Consider the following 15,479-nt stretch of genomic DNA (forward strand, 5'->3'; position numbering starts at 1 on the left):
AAAAGGGAACAATAGTACCTACAGCCCAGGTTTTTGAAGAATACATATAAGACATGCACAGCACCTGGTGCTTACTAAGGTCACAATACATGTCACATTCACCATGATTCCATTACTCATCATAACACATGTATACCACATTACATCATATAATTTATAGAGTGACTACCAGGAACAAAAATGTTAAGAATTTATTTGATTGAATTTATTACCATATTATGGTAATATTTATTATTTCAAATCTAAGTTCAGGTAAGGTCCATGGTCAATTTCTAATATTGTTCAGTAAGTTTTCACTTTTAGGATACAGTGAACAGACCAAATTTAAGATTTTCTATTAAAGATCTTGGTAAGTTGATTGTAGAGCAGGAGCTCAACTAACTTTGCCAACAAAAAGGTAATTTGAATAAGGAATAGTAAAGAAATGAACCAGTCTCACAGTGGCCTATTTAAACCCTAAACTCTTTTTCACTTAGGGACTGGAAAGTGATGGTCCCTTCAGGGAAGTGGTGACATGAAAAGGCAAAGGAATACATAGTGGTTCAGATTAATACAGAGCAACGAGACTGTATCAATATGTTATGCTAAGTAGCTGGAGGTGAGGACTTCAGCAGTGAATAAAAAATGTATTTTCTCTTTCATACTTCAAATTATACCAGTAAGGAACTCTATAGGATGTGTTAGGAGAACTAGTTCCTTCCTTTCTTCTCCCAGGCTTCATACTTAACTCTGCCCCTGTTGGGAAACTCACTTCCCAAACTTTGCTGCAACTTAGTTCATGCTTTACCAAGTAATTTCTTTGGTGGGCCTCCATCCTAAAAGTTGAGTTAGGTATCCTCAGGGCTCTTTACTTCTGAGGCAGAGAGGATAGAAATTCAGGCTTAATGTCTAGTATAATTGATTGGGTAAAAATTGTCCTTCCTTCAGATTCTGGATGCTAATGGCCTTCATTATGGAGCTTTAGCAAACAGTCAATTCTGGCTCTGAAAGAAGAGAGTAAGAAACACTCTTGTATTTTTTTCATTTTGGCATAATATGTATGAGTGATCTGACTATGACTCGTGAACAAAAGTTGGTTATTTTTATACTATTCTTTACTACATTTGGCCTTAATGATGACACAGAGCCACAATAGGAACAAAAGAATTAAAAAAAAAAAAAGACCAGGTCCAGATTGTACAGCTCAGAATTCTCACAATGGACCAAAAGGACTAAATTGGAGAACTAGATTGCCTTCCCTGATGTTAACCTACAGATTCAACAGGAGAGCATCTTGTAACGTCCCCTGCATGGAGCCAGGATTGAGAACATAATACCTCTATTGTGACTGTCACTTATTTGCTGTTGGTTCCAAATCTATGTCTCCAACTCTGATTTCCTATCCTGAACTTTAAACTCCAGCTGCCTTCTTCATCTCTACCTGGATGCCCAGGGTATCCCACAGCATCTCCAACCCAGAGTGTCCAAAATGGGGGAATTCCCTAGTGGTCCAGTGGTTAGGACTCTGTGCTTCTGGGGGTGCAGGGGGTGCAGATGGAACTAATATCTCACATGCCGTACAGCACGACCAAAAAAAAAAACCAAACAAACACAAAATGGAATTAGCCTATCTCCTCCCTTACCCCCACCCCAGAACTATTTCAGTAAATGAATAGCAGCCCCCCCCCTTAGACTCAAGCCAGATTTAGAGAACATTCCAGATCCCTTCCTCTCCTCATCTTCCCTTCTCACTCCTCTAATTAGTAGTAGCCAATCTCTTGTATCCACCCCGTGGGGGCATCGTAACTTCCTGGGCGAGGTGGCCGCAGTCAGTGGTGGGTAATTCTCTGGAGAAAGAGGCAGCTGTGAGCCATCAGCATCCACAGTCACTGCCGGGGCTGGGGGGCTCCAGCCCGGTGCAAGGAGATCTGGACAGGGCACCCCAGTGTCTACCACAGCCCTCATCACCACTTGAACTACTGCAGTAGCCTTCTCGTTAGAAACTCTACCTCTAGACTCAACCACCTCTTCTTATTCAGGATCCACATGGCAACCAAGAATGATCTTTCCGAAAAGAAACTGATCGTGCAACTATTCAAAATTATAGAGAAAAAAGCTAAACTCCTTAACTTTTCACATCAACCCTTCATGATAAGACCTTACACCACCTTCCTAGCCTTATTTCCAAGAAATCTGTTCACCCACCTACACTTCATGACGATCTCACACTCACACACACATACACACGCGCAAGTTTCACACTGACCTCTGCTCTAGCAATATCAAAGGCAAACCCTTCAAACTTTCTCATGTTGCCATGCTTTTACACTGCGGCTCAATCTGCCTACAATGTCTTTCTTACCCCTGTTCCCACTTATCTACCTGAGAAATTCCTGTTCCTTCAACTGTAAGTGCAGCATCACCTATAAAGCCTTCCCTGGTTTCTTTAGACCTACTCAATGCTCTCATGGTACCAAATGACAGCACATGGCACACTGCGTTGTAATTGTGTACTTAAGCACATGTCTCTCCAATTAAACACTAAGCTACTCATTTAGTCTCCTGGAACCAGCGTGGAGTTAATGCTCAATAAATGTCAGCTGTTGATCTTCCAGCTCTAGCACCTGTGGAATAACAGGTTCCACTAGTTTACCACTCACCGTTTCATGTGATCCTCTCTTACATGCCCCCAAAATGCCTTTTTGAAGCTCCAGGACATATTCCCTTCCTTTAATATTGTAGAACTTGGTAAACAAGTCCATGTTCACTTGTGATTTTACTAACTTCAGCATTATTCCTCCTGAGTCTTCTGCAGTTCTAACTAATATGATAATTTATATTTGAGCTGAGTAAGCTTTAAAAGCTGAGTAAGATTTCTATAAATGAGGAATAAGACAGTGTCCCTCCAGACTTAGGAAATAGCATGGATGTGGGTGGAAGGATGAAAGCACCAGTGAGTCAGAGCACTAACCAGCAGTCTCAGGAGGACAGAGGGATGTGGTAGGAGAAGAGACACGAGACCCGTGAATGTGGAACCTTGAAGGCCTCGCTGATTGAGATGGAGGGCACACGTGTGGAGTTAGAGTGTGTGTAAGTCCTGGCTCTACCACATCCCAGCTGGGTGATCTTAGGTAAGCATCTTAACCTCTCTGAGCATCACTTTCCTCATTTGTAAAATGAGAATGCTATGAAACTTAAATAAATAAAATAAAAAGACCTCTTAAAATGTGCTGACTGGACGCTAGTGGGGAGATAGCTGGCAGAACGGAAAGGGAAGAAAACCATTTCTAAGGAAGGGGGAGGCCTGGATGGGGTCTGGGAGGACTCCCATCCCAGACCTTGGTGGCCCAGCATATGCAGATGGAAAAAGAAAGATGGAAGTGACTTCCTGGTCAGGCTGAAACATCCCAGAACGACTCAGGAGGCGCAGTAGACAGGCTCAGCTATTGCCCAAGCCAGTTAACTTCCTGGGAGAGGTTGCCCAATTGGGCTGAGAAATAGGAAAATAGTAGGTCTTCCTAGGGTGAGAATTGGGTTGGGGGAGACCACCAAGTGGTTCTGACTCCACACATGGCACAGAGTCGCTTGCCTGAGAGTTGACAGCACGTGCAGACAGCAGAGAAGCAGCACCAGCTGCAAGAGCATTCACACCCGTGCTGAGATCAACACACTTGGTCTCAGTGGGTGGTGGGACTGGAGCAGAGGAATTTCTGGGCAACTGCAGGGTTCATCCCCCCAAGGTAATCGAGGAGCCCATGGGGAACCCACCAACACCTGAAAAACAGGAGGCTCCTCAAAACAAGGCTGTTGAGGAATAACACTTATGTTCAATCTTTGTGTTTCCAAGTAGAGAGACATCAGCTAAATGAGGTTCCCTCCCTCACTCCTACTTGGGTATTTGTGTTTGGGATGTGCTGGGAGGAGACTTGTGTGAGTGGTGAGTTTGGGAGAAGGGACACAGCATATGAGGTTCAGCCTCTCACTTCCTCCTCTTTGGGACCCAGCCTAATCTTGGGATGCAAATATTTTAGTCTGTACAGTAAAGAGACTGTTCCTGCAGAGCAAGGCCTGAGGTTGTCCTTGGCTGTTTGTCCTGGGTGGAAAAGGGCTGTACGTTCTTCAACTTAGCTTTCATCAGTCAAAAAAGGAAAAGAAAAAAAGCTGACACTCTCTTTTAATTAATTTAAAGATTTTTTTGAAATTGATAAATTACTAACTTTATTTTATTTATCGAAAATAAATTTAAATTTATTTTCAAACTTTCAGAAAAATTGCAAGTACAGTACAAAGAATATCCACATCCCCCTTACCCAGGGGGTGTTACATTGGATCACATTTGCTCCTTCTGTATGTGTATTGTATGTATATATATAATTAGTTGTTTTCTGAGCCTTTTGAGAACAATTTACATCCATGATGCCCCAACACCCCTAAATACGTCAGTGTGTATTTCCTCAAATTAAGGACCCTTTGCTACTCATCTACCATAAAACCCTCCCAGTTAGGAAATCAACATTGATACAACACCATCATTTAGTTCAGAGACTCCCACCCCCATCCTGTCCCAACTCACATTTCCCCAACTCTCCCAACAATGCCTCTTCCTCCTTTCTGGCAACTATCCCTCAAAGGAACACACGCTGCCATTGTGGTCACGTGTCTCCCGTCTCCTCTGGCCAGAAACTGTTCTCCCTTTTTCCCTGCCTTTCACACCCTCAACGGTTTTACCTCATGTCTGTGACACTTTTAAGGAATACAGACCTTACACTCTGGAGAAATGATCCTTAATCTAAGTTTGGTGTTTCCTCTTGACCACGCTGGAGTTGTGCTTTCTTGTCAGCGATTCCTCAGAAATGATGCTGGACACTTTCTAGGGTAGAGATGGGGCCTGCGTTGTCAGTCCATCCCACCACTGGTGATGTTAACCTTAGTCACCTGGTGGTGTTGACGTCTGCAGTTTTCTCTCCTGTAAGGTCCCCGTTCACCTTTGTAAATGTTGATTAGTACTTCCTGGAGATGTGCTGCCAAATTATGCCATCAACCTCCAGTTACATACAGCCCTAGCCTTCACTGGCGAATTTACCTCAATAAACCACTACTATGAATGTTGCCAAATGGTGATTTTCTCCTTCCAGCATTCCTGTTACATTTAGCACTTGATATTCTACTGTAAAGAGGATCTTTCCCTCCTCCCTATTTATTTACTCTTTCATTTATTTATTTATATTAGTATGGACTCATGAATTCCTATTCATTTATTCATTCATCATCGTAAGTTACTATCATTATTTTCATGCTTAAATTGATCCAGGTTTGGCCAACGGGCGTTCCATCAAGGGGCTTCTAAGATCTTTTGACATGTCCCCATCATTCTGTAAATATCTTCTTGCTTTCCGGAACAAGATATGCCAGGATCACCTTGTATGTTCCCTGCCCCAGCCCTGGAATCAGCCATGTTTTCAAGGAGTCCTGGCATTTTAGAGAAGGGTGGTATTTGGAAACCAAGATCTGGCTACTAGATGTGCTCACTGCCTCCAGAGTGTCATTGCTTCCAGACTTTTTTCAGTGGGCAGAGCTAGGAGGTCTATGTACATAAGTAGGCATGTATGTAGACACATATCCATGAATTTATACCAGTACTTCTAGAACCACTACAACACCTCTGGGTTCTTTTGAACTTTGCCTCTTTCCATGTTTCCCTTCTCCAATGGTGAGAAACCTGGCTCTCTAATCCCAAATATATTTAATTATTTGCTCAATGAATTTTCTTATTTGCTCAGTGTCAGCAGCCTCCCAGCCCTGCTGTTTGTCTCCTCACCTCGCTCTTGGGCACCAGTGGGCACAACACCAACATGATCTGCACGGGGCCTTCCTTTCCCCTTCAGTGTGTGTGTCCCGGGGTGCAGGTGGGCAGCTGCCACACCACCTCGTGTAGCTCACCCCTGCCCCCAGCTCACTGCCTTCGTGCCCAGGAGGAAAGAAAACGAAAGGGAAGACAAGACTGGGGCGGGGGAGGTGGGGGGGGGACAGGGAATGCGATTTAAAAAGAATGGCAGATGTTCTCTCATTTAAAAAATATCCAGCTACCCAACTCCTTTGTCTTTCAGTTGATCCTGAACTTGGGCAGATAAGGAAGGTGTTTTGTTTGTTTGTTTGCTTTTACTGCCAGTTTTCCTTCACTGCTTGCAGAACTTCAACAATGGAATTTTATTTCCTGGGAGGCAAAGATTTATTTCTTTTATATTTGGCTATCCCCCCAGAGAGACCTGTTACATTTTCACAAACTGTTTGAAATTCAAACAGTGTAAAATTTCTTTGTTCTGCTGCTGGCTGTAGTTCACTTCCTCATCTTGGAAAGCACTATCTATCCTTATCAAACTACTAGCCAGATGGTGTCCTAATGACCTGGGAGAGCCCTTGGGGAAATATCTTGAAGTGAGAAAATTGTTGAAATTCCTTTGCTGTGGCATCATACTCCACTGGGGGATATTCTTTTGAGCCCAGATTGTATCAAAGAGTTTGGTGTTCTACCTCCTGAGAAGAGTATAAAGGAGGAGGGCATTTAAAAATCAGCCCAGGGGGCTTCGCTGGTGGCGCAGTGGTTGAGAGTCCGCCTGCCGACGCAGGGGACGCAGGTTCATGCCCTGGTCCGGGAAGATCCCACATGCCGCGGAGCGGCTGGGCCCGTGAGCCATGGCCGCTGAGCCTGCGCGTCTGGAGCCTGTGCTCCGCAATGGGAGAGGCCACAACAGTGAGAGGCCCGCGTACCGCGAAAAAAAAAAAAAAAATCAGCCCAGGGACTTCCCTTGTGGTGCAGTGGTTAAGAATCTGCCTGCCAACGGCCTGGTCCAGGAAGATCCCACATGCTGCAGAGCAACTAAGCCCGTGTGCCACAACTACTGAGCCTGCGTTCTAGAGCCCGTGAGCCACAACTACTGAGCCCACGTGCTACAACTACTGAGCCCACATGCCACAACTACTGAGCCCATGTGCTACAGCTACTGAAGCCTGGGCGCCTAGAGCCCGAGCTCCACAACAAGAGAAGCCACTGCAACGAGAAGTCTGTGTACCACAACAAAGAGTAGCTCCCGCTCGCTGCAACTAGAGAAAGCCTGCGCGCAGCAACAAAGACCCAGCACAACCAAAAATTAATTAATTAATCAATCAATTAAAAAAAATCAGTCCATAGTGCTGCCTCTTTAGCCATACATTTTTTAAAGTGCTTGAGCTGAAGTGCCACCCCTTACAGAAAGGATTGGGTTGGTCCAAAGGCCAAATGGGAGTTGGGAAACAAGAGAAGGCAGGAGAGAGGCATAGAGGGTGGGCGTGGGCAAACAGCAGGTGGTCTGGGACTGAATCTGGAGGCGGGGCTGGGCGCAACTGGAGGTAATGAGTCCTGAGGTCACCAGCCAAGGCTGTGAGTGAGGAGGAAGCCTAAGCCACAGGGCCACGATGTCCTGTAAAAGGACCCCCAGACCTCTACACACACAGCACTCAGTCTCCGTTTACTGCTTGCAAGCCAGTCCTCGCAAGCTAGCAGTGGAGTACCGTGTCAGAGGTCCACAGAGGCCAGAGGTGCTCCTGGTGCTGGGCCTCTCAGCAGCAACCTCCTCCCCGCCCCACGACCTGCCTCACATCCTCTCTGCCAGAACAGCATTGCCCTTTCCTCTCCAAGTCAGGGAGTGACGGTGGAGGCAGCCAGGGAGTATTAGATGAGTCATCCTCCCTCGTGAACGAGGGTGGCTCTCAGCCCTCACTGGCTCCATTTTTAATTTTTTTTTTAATTTTTGGCTGCGTTGGGTCTTCGTTGCTGTGCACGGGCTTTCTCTAGTTGCGGCGAGCGGGGGCTACTCTTCATTGCAGTGCACGAGCTTCTCATTGCGGTGGCTTCTCTTATTGCAGAGCTTGGGCTCTAAGTGCCCAGGCTTCAGTAGCTGTAGTACATGGGTTCAGAAGTTGTGGCACGAAGGCTCAATAGTTGTGGCTCACGGGCTTAGTTGCCCCACGGCATGTGGGATCTTCCTGGACCAGGGCTCAAACCCATATCCCCTGTATTGGCAGGTGGATTCTTAACCATTGCACCACCAGGGAAGTCCTCAATGGCTCTTTTTAATCCGAGCTCATCATTATTGCTGGAAGAAATGCCTCCAGAGTTTTAGTTTATGGATGATTCCAACCTTAGTTTTCAGTAGTGATAAATTATTTCCTCCCATCTCCCTGCTCTATTGATTATTTCAGTGGACTTGGGGGAGGGAGATGCTAGGCTTCCATACTCTACCACCATCCTGCTCGGAAGAGTCATGCAGAAGGAGCAGGCAGAAGAGACTTAGAAGGAGCCACCAGAGAAGTAGGAGGAGAACCAGAAGAGGTCAATACCACAGAGGTCACAGGAAGATGAGTGGTCAGCGGTTCCAAATACAGGAGTAAAGAATAGACCAAATTTGGCAATCAGGAGGTGACTGGAGAGAGTTGAAAGCACTGTTTCAAAGGAGTTACTGGGGTATCAACTGAGCTTCATATGTAGAAATGGAAAACAGCAAGTGTGAGAACCTTTAAAAGACATTCGGCAATAAACAGACAAGGAGAGTGACGGGATACAGGTTGAGAGGGAGTAAGGTGAGGAGAGAAGGTTTTGTGGGGTAGAGGAACCTTGGCGCAGGGGTGGTGAGTGGCTCCCTGTCCCCAGGTCCCCCCTGCTGCACAGCTTGCTTCACTCCCACTGCTGGGCTCAGACTATGACGTGGGAAGGCAAGTGTGCCCAGGAGAGATCACCCTGACATCCACTCCAGCCTCTGTAACTTCCAAATGTGACCTAGACCACACTGCTTCTTATAAATCATGGCCAGCAGTACAACTGAGGACCTGAAGAGCTGACTAAGTTCTGCTCTTACAGAAATCCTAGCAACAACAACAATGAACTAACATGCTGAATACATACAGTAGACCCCATGGTTCCCGGTTTTACATAGCTCGTCTGATCCTCACAATCACTCCCTCGTGTGTCAATATTAGGGCTCATATTTTGTAATGAGAAATCTGAGGTTTGGGAGGTTAAATTAGTTGCCAAAGTCATAGGGTTGGTAAGTAAGAAAGCAGAGGTTCAAAATCAGATCTTTCTGATTCTCCTTGGGCACCTGAGGCCAAAATACAAGCCATGAGCAACATGAGACCTGAGGACAGACCACGAGCAGCCTAGATTCGTGGAGAATATTGAGTTATAGGACCAAAGAGAGAAAAGTTAGGGCCAAGTGGGTTTGCCTGATAAAATACAGGATGCCCAGTTAAATTTGAATTTCAGATGAACAGCAAAAAATTTACTAGTATAACTACATCCCAAATATTGCATGTGACATACTTTTACCAAAAAAAAATTGGTTTATCTACAATTCAAAATTAACTGGGCTCCATGTATTTTTATTTGCTAAATCTGGTGACCATATGGCCAGATTATGGAAGGTTTTCATATACACTAAGGAACTGAGACTTTATTCCATAGCTAATAAGGATCCATGGAAGATTTTGGCACAAAGGAGTGACATTGGTGAAGTGGTATCTGAGACCAGCCAGAAGACAATGGCAACTGTCCAGGTAGGGAATTCCGAAGTATAAGACAAGGATGCTAGAAGAAGGAAAGAAAAAGGGCAGGATCTTGTGGCTGGTTAAAAATAGGCAGATAAAGAATGAGGAGAAATCCAGTATGACAGGTTTTCAGCCTGGCTGGCTGGAAGAATGACAGAGCTACTAATGAAAAGACAGGTCTGGGGGAGTAATTGCTTTGGAAAGAAAAACAGACTTTGAGATGACACGTGTATTTGTAAGTGAATTTTAAAACAGGAAAAATAAGTTACCTCTTCTTCATCACCTCCTCCCAGGTTCTGCACAGATGGGATGTTACTCATCCTCACAGCCACCCTGCCGGTACGTATTATTACCACAGTTTTCTAATGAGCAAAATCGACGTCACCAGTAGGTGGCAGAGCCAGGTTTTAAAGTCCCAGGCTACCTGACTAAAGTCTGGTCTTATTGCCTGGTACTCCACACTGCCTGGGATTAGAGAAATAGAAGCAGAACTTCAGAGTAGTTGTGTCTTGAGTTCTCTTGCTCCATCTACCTTGTTTAGAGGCTTGGCTATCTAATGCCTCTATTGATGCATGAGGCTTACCAAAGTGGTCCTGTAAACTGCCAACTTCTGAATACATTTGGAGGTCAGTTAAGACACCTGTCTACAGAATGATGGAATTAATGAAATGTTACAGGTTTAAACACAGTTTAGGTGGGGATTCACTCTTGGGTTACTTTCCTACAACCCTCATTTTCCAACAGAAAATGACATCAGAGATTATCTTGATCTTTTATTCTACCTGGAACTAAAGTCTTTTCAAATTTGGCTCTGCATGACTTTTGTCAAGTTCCTTCCTACATTATTCTGATCCTCACATATTCTCAGGTCCTATAACTCTTTTAGAATGTAGGTGAATTCCTTCTGGAGCAGGACCTGTACTTCCCTGGTTAGGGTGTGCAGAGCTCTGACACTGGTTATCAGACTGGGAGCAAAAAAGGGCAATGGAGGAAAACAAGAGTCATCTTGCACTGAATCTATTAATATTTCATTCATGTACAGTCTCCAGGTAAAGGGAGACTGTTTTCTTCAGTCAAGAGGAAATGGACTGCTTCTTCAAGCCAAGAAGATTTAGGGACAATTGGGAGGTCAAGGTTCTGAGGCTCTCATCCACCCAAATATTTCTTGTCCAGGTCTTAAGGTCTTAAATTTTTCCTATCTGGAAAAGTCTTTGACCTGTTGAAGCTATGCATTCAATCTCTTTTGCAACTCTGCCACTCTGGATCCTGAACCGAATTTTCTACAGTGCCTCACTTGCTCTGCAAGAGATCAGAATCTCCTTTATGGCTGCCAGAGAAGTCCTCTGGCTTCCATAGTGTTCCTACATCGGCAATTAGCTGCTTCAAACTATTGTTTTCTTTTTGCAAGGCTTCCAGTTTTGTCAAAAGCAGCCAGTCTCGGGAGTTTGGGGTTGGCAGATACAAACTATTACATTTAGAATGGATAAACAACAAGGTCCTACTGTAGAGCACAGGGAACTATACCCAATCTCCTGGGATAAACCATAGTAGAAAAGAGTATATATGTACAAAAAGAATGTCTCTATGTGTATAACTGAGTCACTTTGCTGTACAGCAGAGACTGGCACAACGTTGTAAATCAACTATACTTCAAAAAAAAAGGAGCCAATCTCTTCCCCAATCCTTATCATTATCGTTTCTCCCATACCAGTCAAGTACAGCATCCACTTGGTATCCCAGTGCTTTACTTCCACCTGCACCTCACCCCATTTAACTATAGATGAAAGCTTTAGCAGCTGTGATGCCATGCTACTTCATAGCAGGAATTATTATCCCACTTACTACCAGGAAAACCATTCCTATTGCCTTCAGAGAGGTGGGCTATTCAACTCCAAAATCTCATTTTGAGGGTCTGTTCTTAAAGACCACTCCTGGTACCAGTGCTTTTTTTTTCTTTTTCTTTTTTTTTACGGTATGTGGGCCTCTCACTGTTGTGGCCTCTCCTGTTGTGAAGCACAGGCTCCGGACGTGCAGGCTCAGCAGCCATGGCTCACGGGCCCAGCCGCTCCGCGGCATGTGGGATCCTCCCGGACCGGGGCATGAACCCGTGTCCACTGCATTGGCAGGCGGACTCTCAACCACTGCGCCACCCGGGAAGCCTGTACCAGTGCTTTTTAATAGAGAGTCCTAAGAAAACAAAACTTGAAGCAGAAGATAATGTACTAATGCTTTGTTGATGGGTGAAATTCCAGGGAAGAAAGTGTGAGAGAAAAAGGAAGTGAGGTCGGGAAAAAGTGAAAACGAACATAACGGATGTGTTAGCAAGATGGCCATAGCTTCACTGCAAACAAAGCTGGCTGCTTGATCATCCAGGGCATCTCCAGGAAGTACTTACGAAGCTGCTACTTCTCAGAACTGCCCTTCACACAGGAGAAAGAGTGAGCAATGCTGGCTTCTTTCTGTCTCCTGTCTCTCACGGGTTAAGTTTTATCTACCCCCAGACATAACTCCCCTACACTTCTGGATTGTTTTACCCAGCCCTACCCCTCCCCACCCAGGTAGCTTCTTGGGAAGCTAAAGCCTCGGCAGTTCATTCTGGCCAATTTTCAGGTGCTTCAGTTCTTCCTCCCAGTCAGTACTACCTGTGGAGGACCCTCAGTTTGTGGGGGCCAGATAGCACCAGGGGCCATAACTTCATGACTATAGGATACCTCATAGTGTTTATGTGAGGACTCGGTTAAGTAATACCCAGTGCCTGGCATTTAGTATGCACTCAGCAAATGTTAGCTATTATTATTAATAGTAATTAAGTGAAAATTTTGTGTGTGATTGTTATGTGATATGACTGTTATGAGCATCCTCCTCCCCCCTCCCCCCCAAGCCTTTGTTAGGCACCACTGGACCCAATCGTCACTCTGATACAGAGCCAGACTCATCTGAGTGGTTCAGCAATGCCATAGGCAGTGGTCCACAACAGCGGGGGAGAGCCAAGCAGCCAAATGGATTTGCAACAAATTCACAAGAGTGGTGGCCACTGGCCAGGCAGTGTACAGTTGTACGATGGAGCTGAGTATCTTCCCTTTATAAAATATGACTAGTGATACTGCCTTTCATTGTTTAGCCACCTTAAAAAATTCTTTTAGGGCCTCCCTGGTGGCGCGGTGGTTGGGAGTCCGCCTGCCGATGCAGGGGACGCGGGTTCATGCCCCGGTCCGGGAGGATCCCACATGCTGCGGAGCGTCTGGGCCCGTGGGCCGTGGCCGCTGGGCCTGCGCGTCCGGAGCCTGTGCTCCGCGGCGGGAGGGGCCACAGCAGTGAGAGGCCCGCGTACCGCAAAAAAAAAAAAAAAAAAAAAAAATCTTTTAAACATTTAACTTGTCTCTGAAATCCACTAAGGAAGTAAATTGGTATTGTTTTTTGTTCTATAAATCATAGCCATGTAGCTGAAGGATAATTTGCCCTTTCACAGAGTCATAGATTTGCTTCTGAAACCATGAACACAGGAGCCCTCAAATGTCAAATACCTGAAGGATAATATTTTCTTTGGGAAATTTCCTACATCATCCTCTGAGTTTGCTTAATCACAAATAAATATCCTTCACTTAATGAATAATACAAACCTTAGTCTTGCCACCATGGAAAAGAGGGCTCCCTCCTCCATTTTTTCTGTATGAGACACTCAGTGCCACAGACATAATGTGTACTTCCCTTGAGGGTACAACAGCTCTTGACAAGTGGAAATATGATTTCAGCAAAGAAATTGCTGCTCTATGTGTTAAAAATGGCTTCAATATTCTGTTTTGATTCTTGCTTAAAATATACAGAAAGGATTTTTATAGTCAAGGTAAATCTATGTGATAAATGTGATAGACATGAGCCTTGAAACTGAAAAGTACATTTGGGGTTTTCAAAAAATATGCTTTTCTTTTCTGGATGTAAGAGTTGAGTTTTTAAAAATAAAAACTTGTAAAAGTTATTATCTAATGAAAAATGTAAGCTGTTAACATGGGTGGTTTCCAATAAATTTCCTAAATCATGCTTTTCTTGTTGATGACAAGTGTTTGTCATGAGTATCTGGTACTTGTTTGAAACCCTTTGATGACCTAGTCGCCCCTGTTCCCAGATCTACATCACCTCCATTCCCTGAGAAAAGATTTGGCTCCATCAAGTCTGATCTTTGGTCTTGTGACTTAAACGTGGCATGGGGTTCCTGTTGGACTGCCTCAGGCCACCCTCAGCAACTACCAGCCAGACCTAACCCAGCCCTTTGCCCCGTCCTTCTGAGACTACCTTTGGCCCCAGGGGAGGAGTTGGGACATGCACAGGACATGAAGCCAGGTGTCATCGAAGTTGCAGAGAAATATAAGAAATATTTGGTAGCGTTATGCAGAAAGTATTGAACTTTAAGTTGAAAGATATGAAAAAGAAAGAAAGCCAAGGAATCAAGGAGAGAACATTCCTTAAGCATTTCTGTGTTCCAAGCGCCTTAGAGTTAAAATATTTAACCTCCACAACAACCCTTTAATGAAGCCACTATTATCTTCGTTAGTATAACTGTGAGAATAGAGGCTCTCGGAGGTTAGGTACTTTTTCAAAGTCACTGAGGTGTAGATTTCTTAGGGAAAGTTGGTAGATCTCTGTGGTGATTGTGTACATGGATGGGTAGCATGAGATAGTGGTAAGAAAGAGACTGGATGAACTACTGCTCAGCTATAAAAAAAAAAAAAAGAATGAAATTTTGCCATGTGCAACAACATGGCTGGACCTGGAGGGTATCATGCTTAGTGAAATAAGTCAGACACAGAAAGACAAATACTGTATATTATCACTTACATATGGAATCTAAAAAATAAAACAAACTAGTGAATATAACAAGAAGAAAAAGACTCACAGATACAGAGAATAAACTAGTCGGGGAGAGAGAGGGGGAGAGGCAAGATAGGGATAGTGGATTAGGAGGTACAAACTACTATGTATAAAGCGAATAAGCTACAAGGATGTATTGTACAGCACAAGGAATATAGCCAATATTTTATAATAACTATAAATGGAGTATAAAGTGTAAAACTTTTGAATCACTATGTTGTACACCTGAAACTAATATAATATTGTAAATCAACTATATCTCAATTTTTAAAAAAGAGAGGAAAAAATAAAACAAAGAGATTGGAAAGCTAGATTTCACCCATATAGTGAAAAGCCTTATTAAACTATATCCTTTTCACTATACCACGCTGGCTTAGGTCCTTGCTAGCTCTGTAACCGAGGGCAGGTGTACTTAAACTCTCTGTGCATGAATTGCCTTGTTTTTAAAACAGAGGGGAGAAAAGTGATGACATCATACATACCACAAACGGTTTTGTTAGCTTCAATGAACTCATGTAAAAAAAAAGAAATTCATACATAGAAAAATGCCATACAAACTCAACTCATTTCTCATCATTTCAAGTTGCAAAATTTTACAATCCAGCTGGGAGGACATGACATAAACATAACTTACAGAGAATAACCACAGCAGTGTAACTCAAGGTTTAGCTGTCTTGATTATCTCAAAAGTCCTCTCGCCTACTGGAGAATTCCCCATCCTTTACAATTTAATGGAAATGGTCTTGAGTCCCCGTCCTACATAAAATGAGAAAAACCAGCATTGTTCCCAATGTTTCTGAGGTTTCTTGGACACCTTACCTCTCTCCTTATAATTTATGGCTCTATTTTACTCCTGTTGACTGGAGTGTCTATACCATACTATCTGTACTGGATACCACCTGGATTCTTGAATTCATCAAAGACCACTGGCACCAGATCACTGAAGATTTGAGGGCAAAGTTGGTGGGTGTAAATATTAAGTATCCCTATTCTTCTTTTTTTTTTTTTTTTTTTTTGCGGTACGCGGGCCTCTCACTGCTGTGGCCTCTCCCGTT

Source organism: Monodon monoceros, unplaced genomic scaffold (assembly GCF_005190385.1).
Source record: "Monodon monoceros isolate NGI ecotype Baffin Bay Population unplaced genomic scaffold, NGI_Narwhal_1 Super_Scaffold_21, whole genome shotgun sequence".
NCBI classification, from domain to species: Eukaryota; Metazoa; Chordata; class Mammalia; order Artiodactyla; family Monodontidae; genus Monodon; species Monodon monoceros.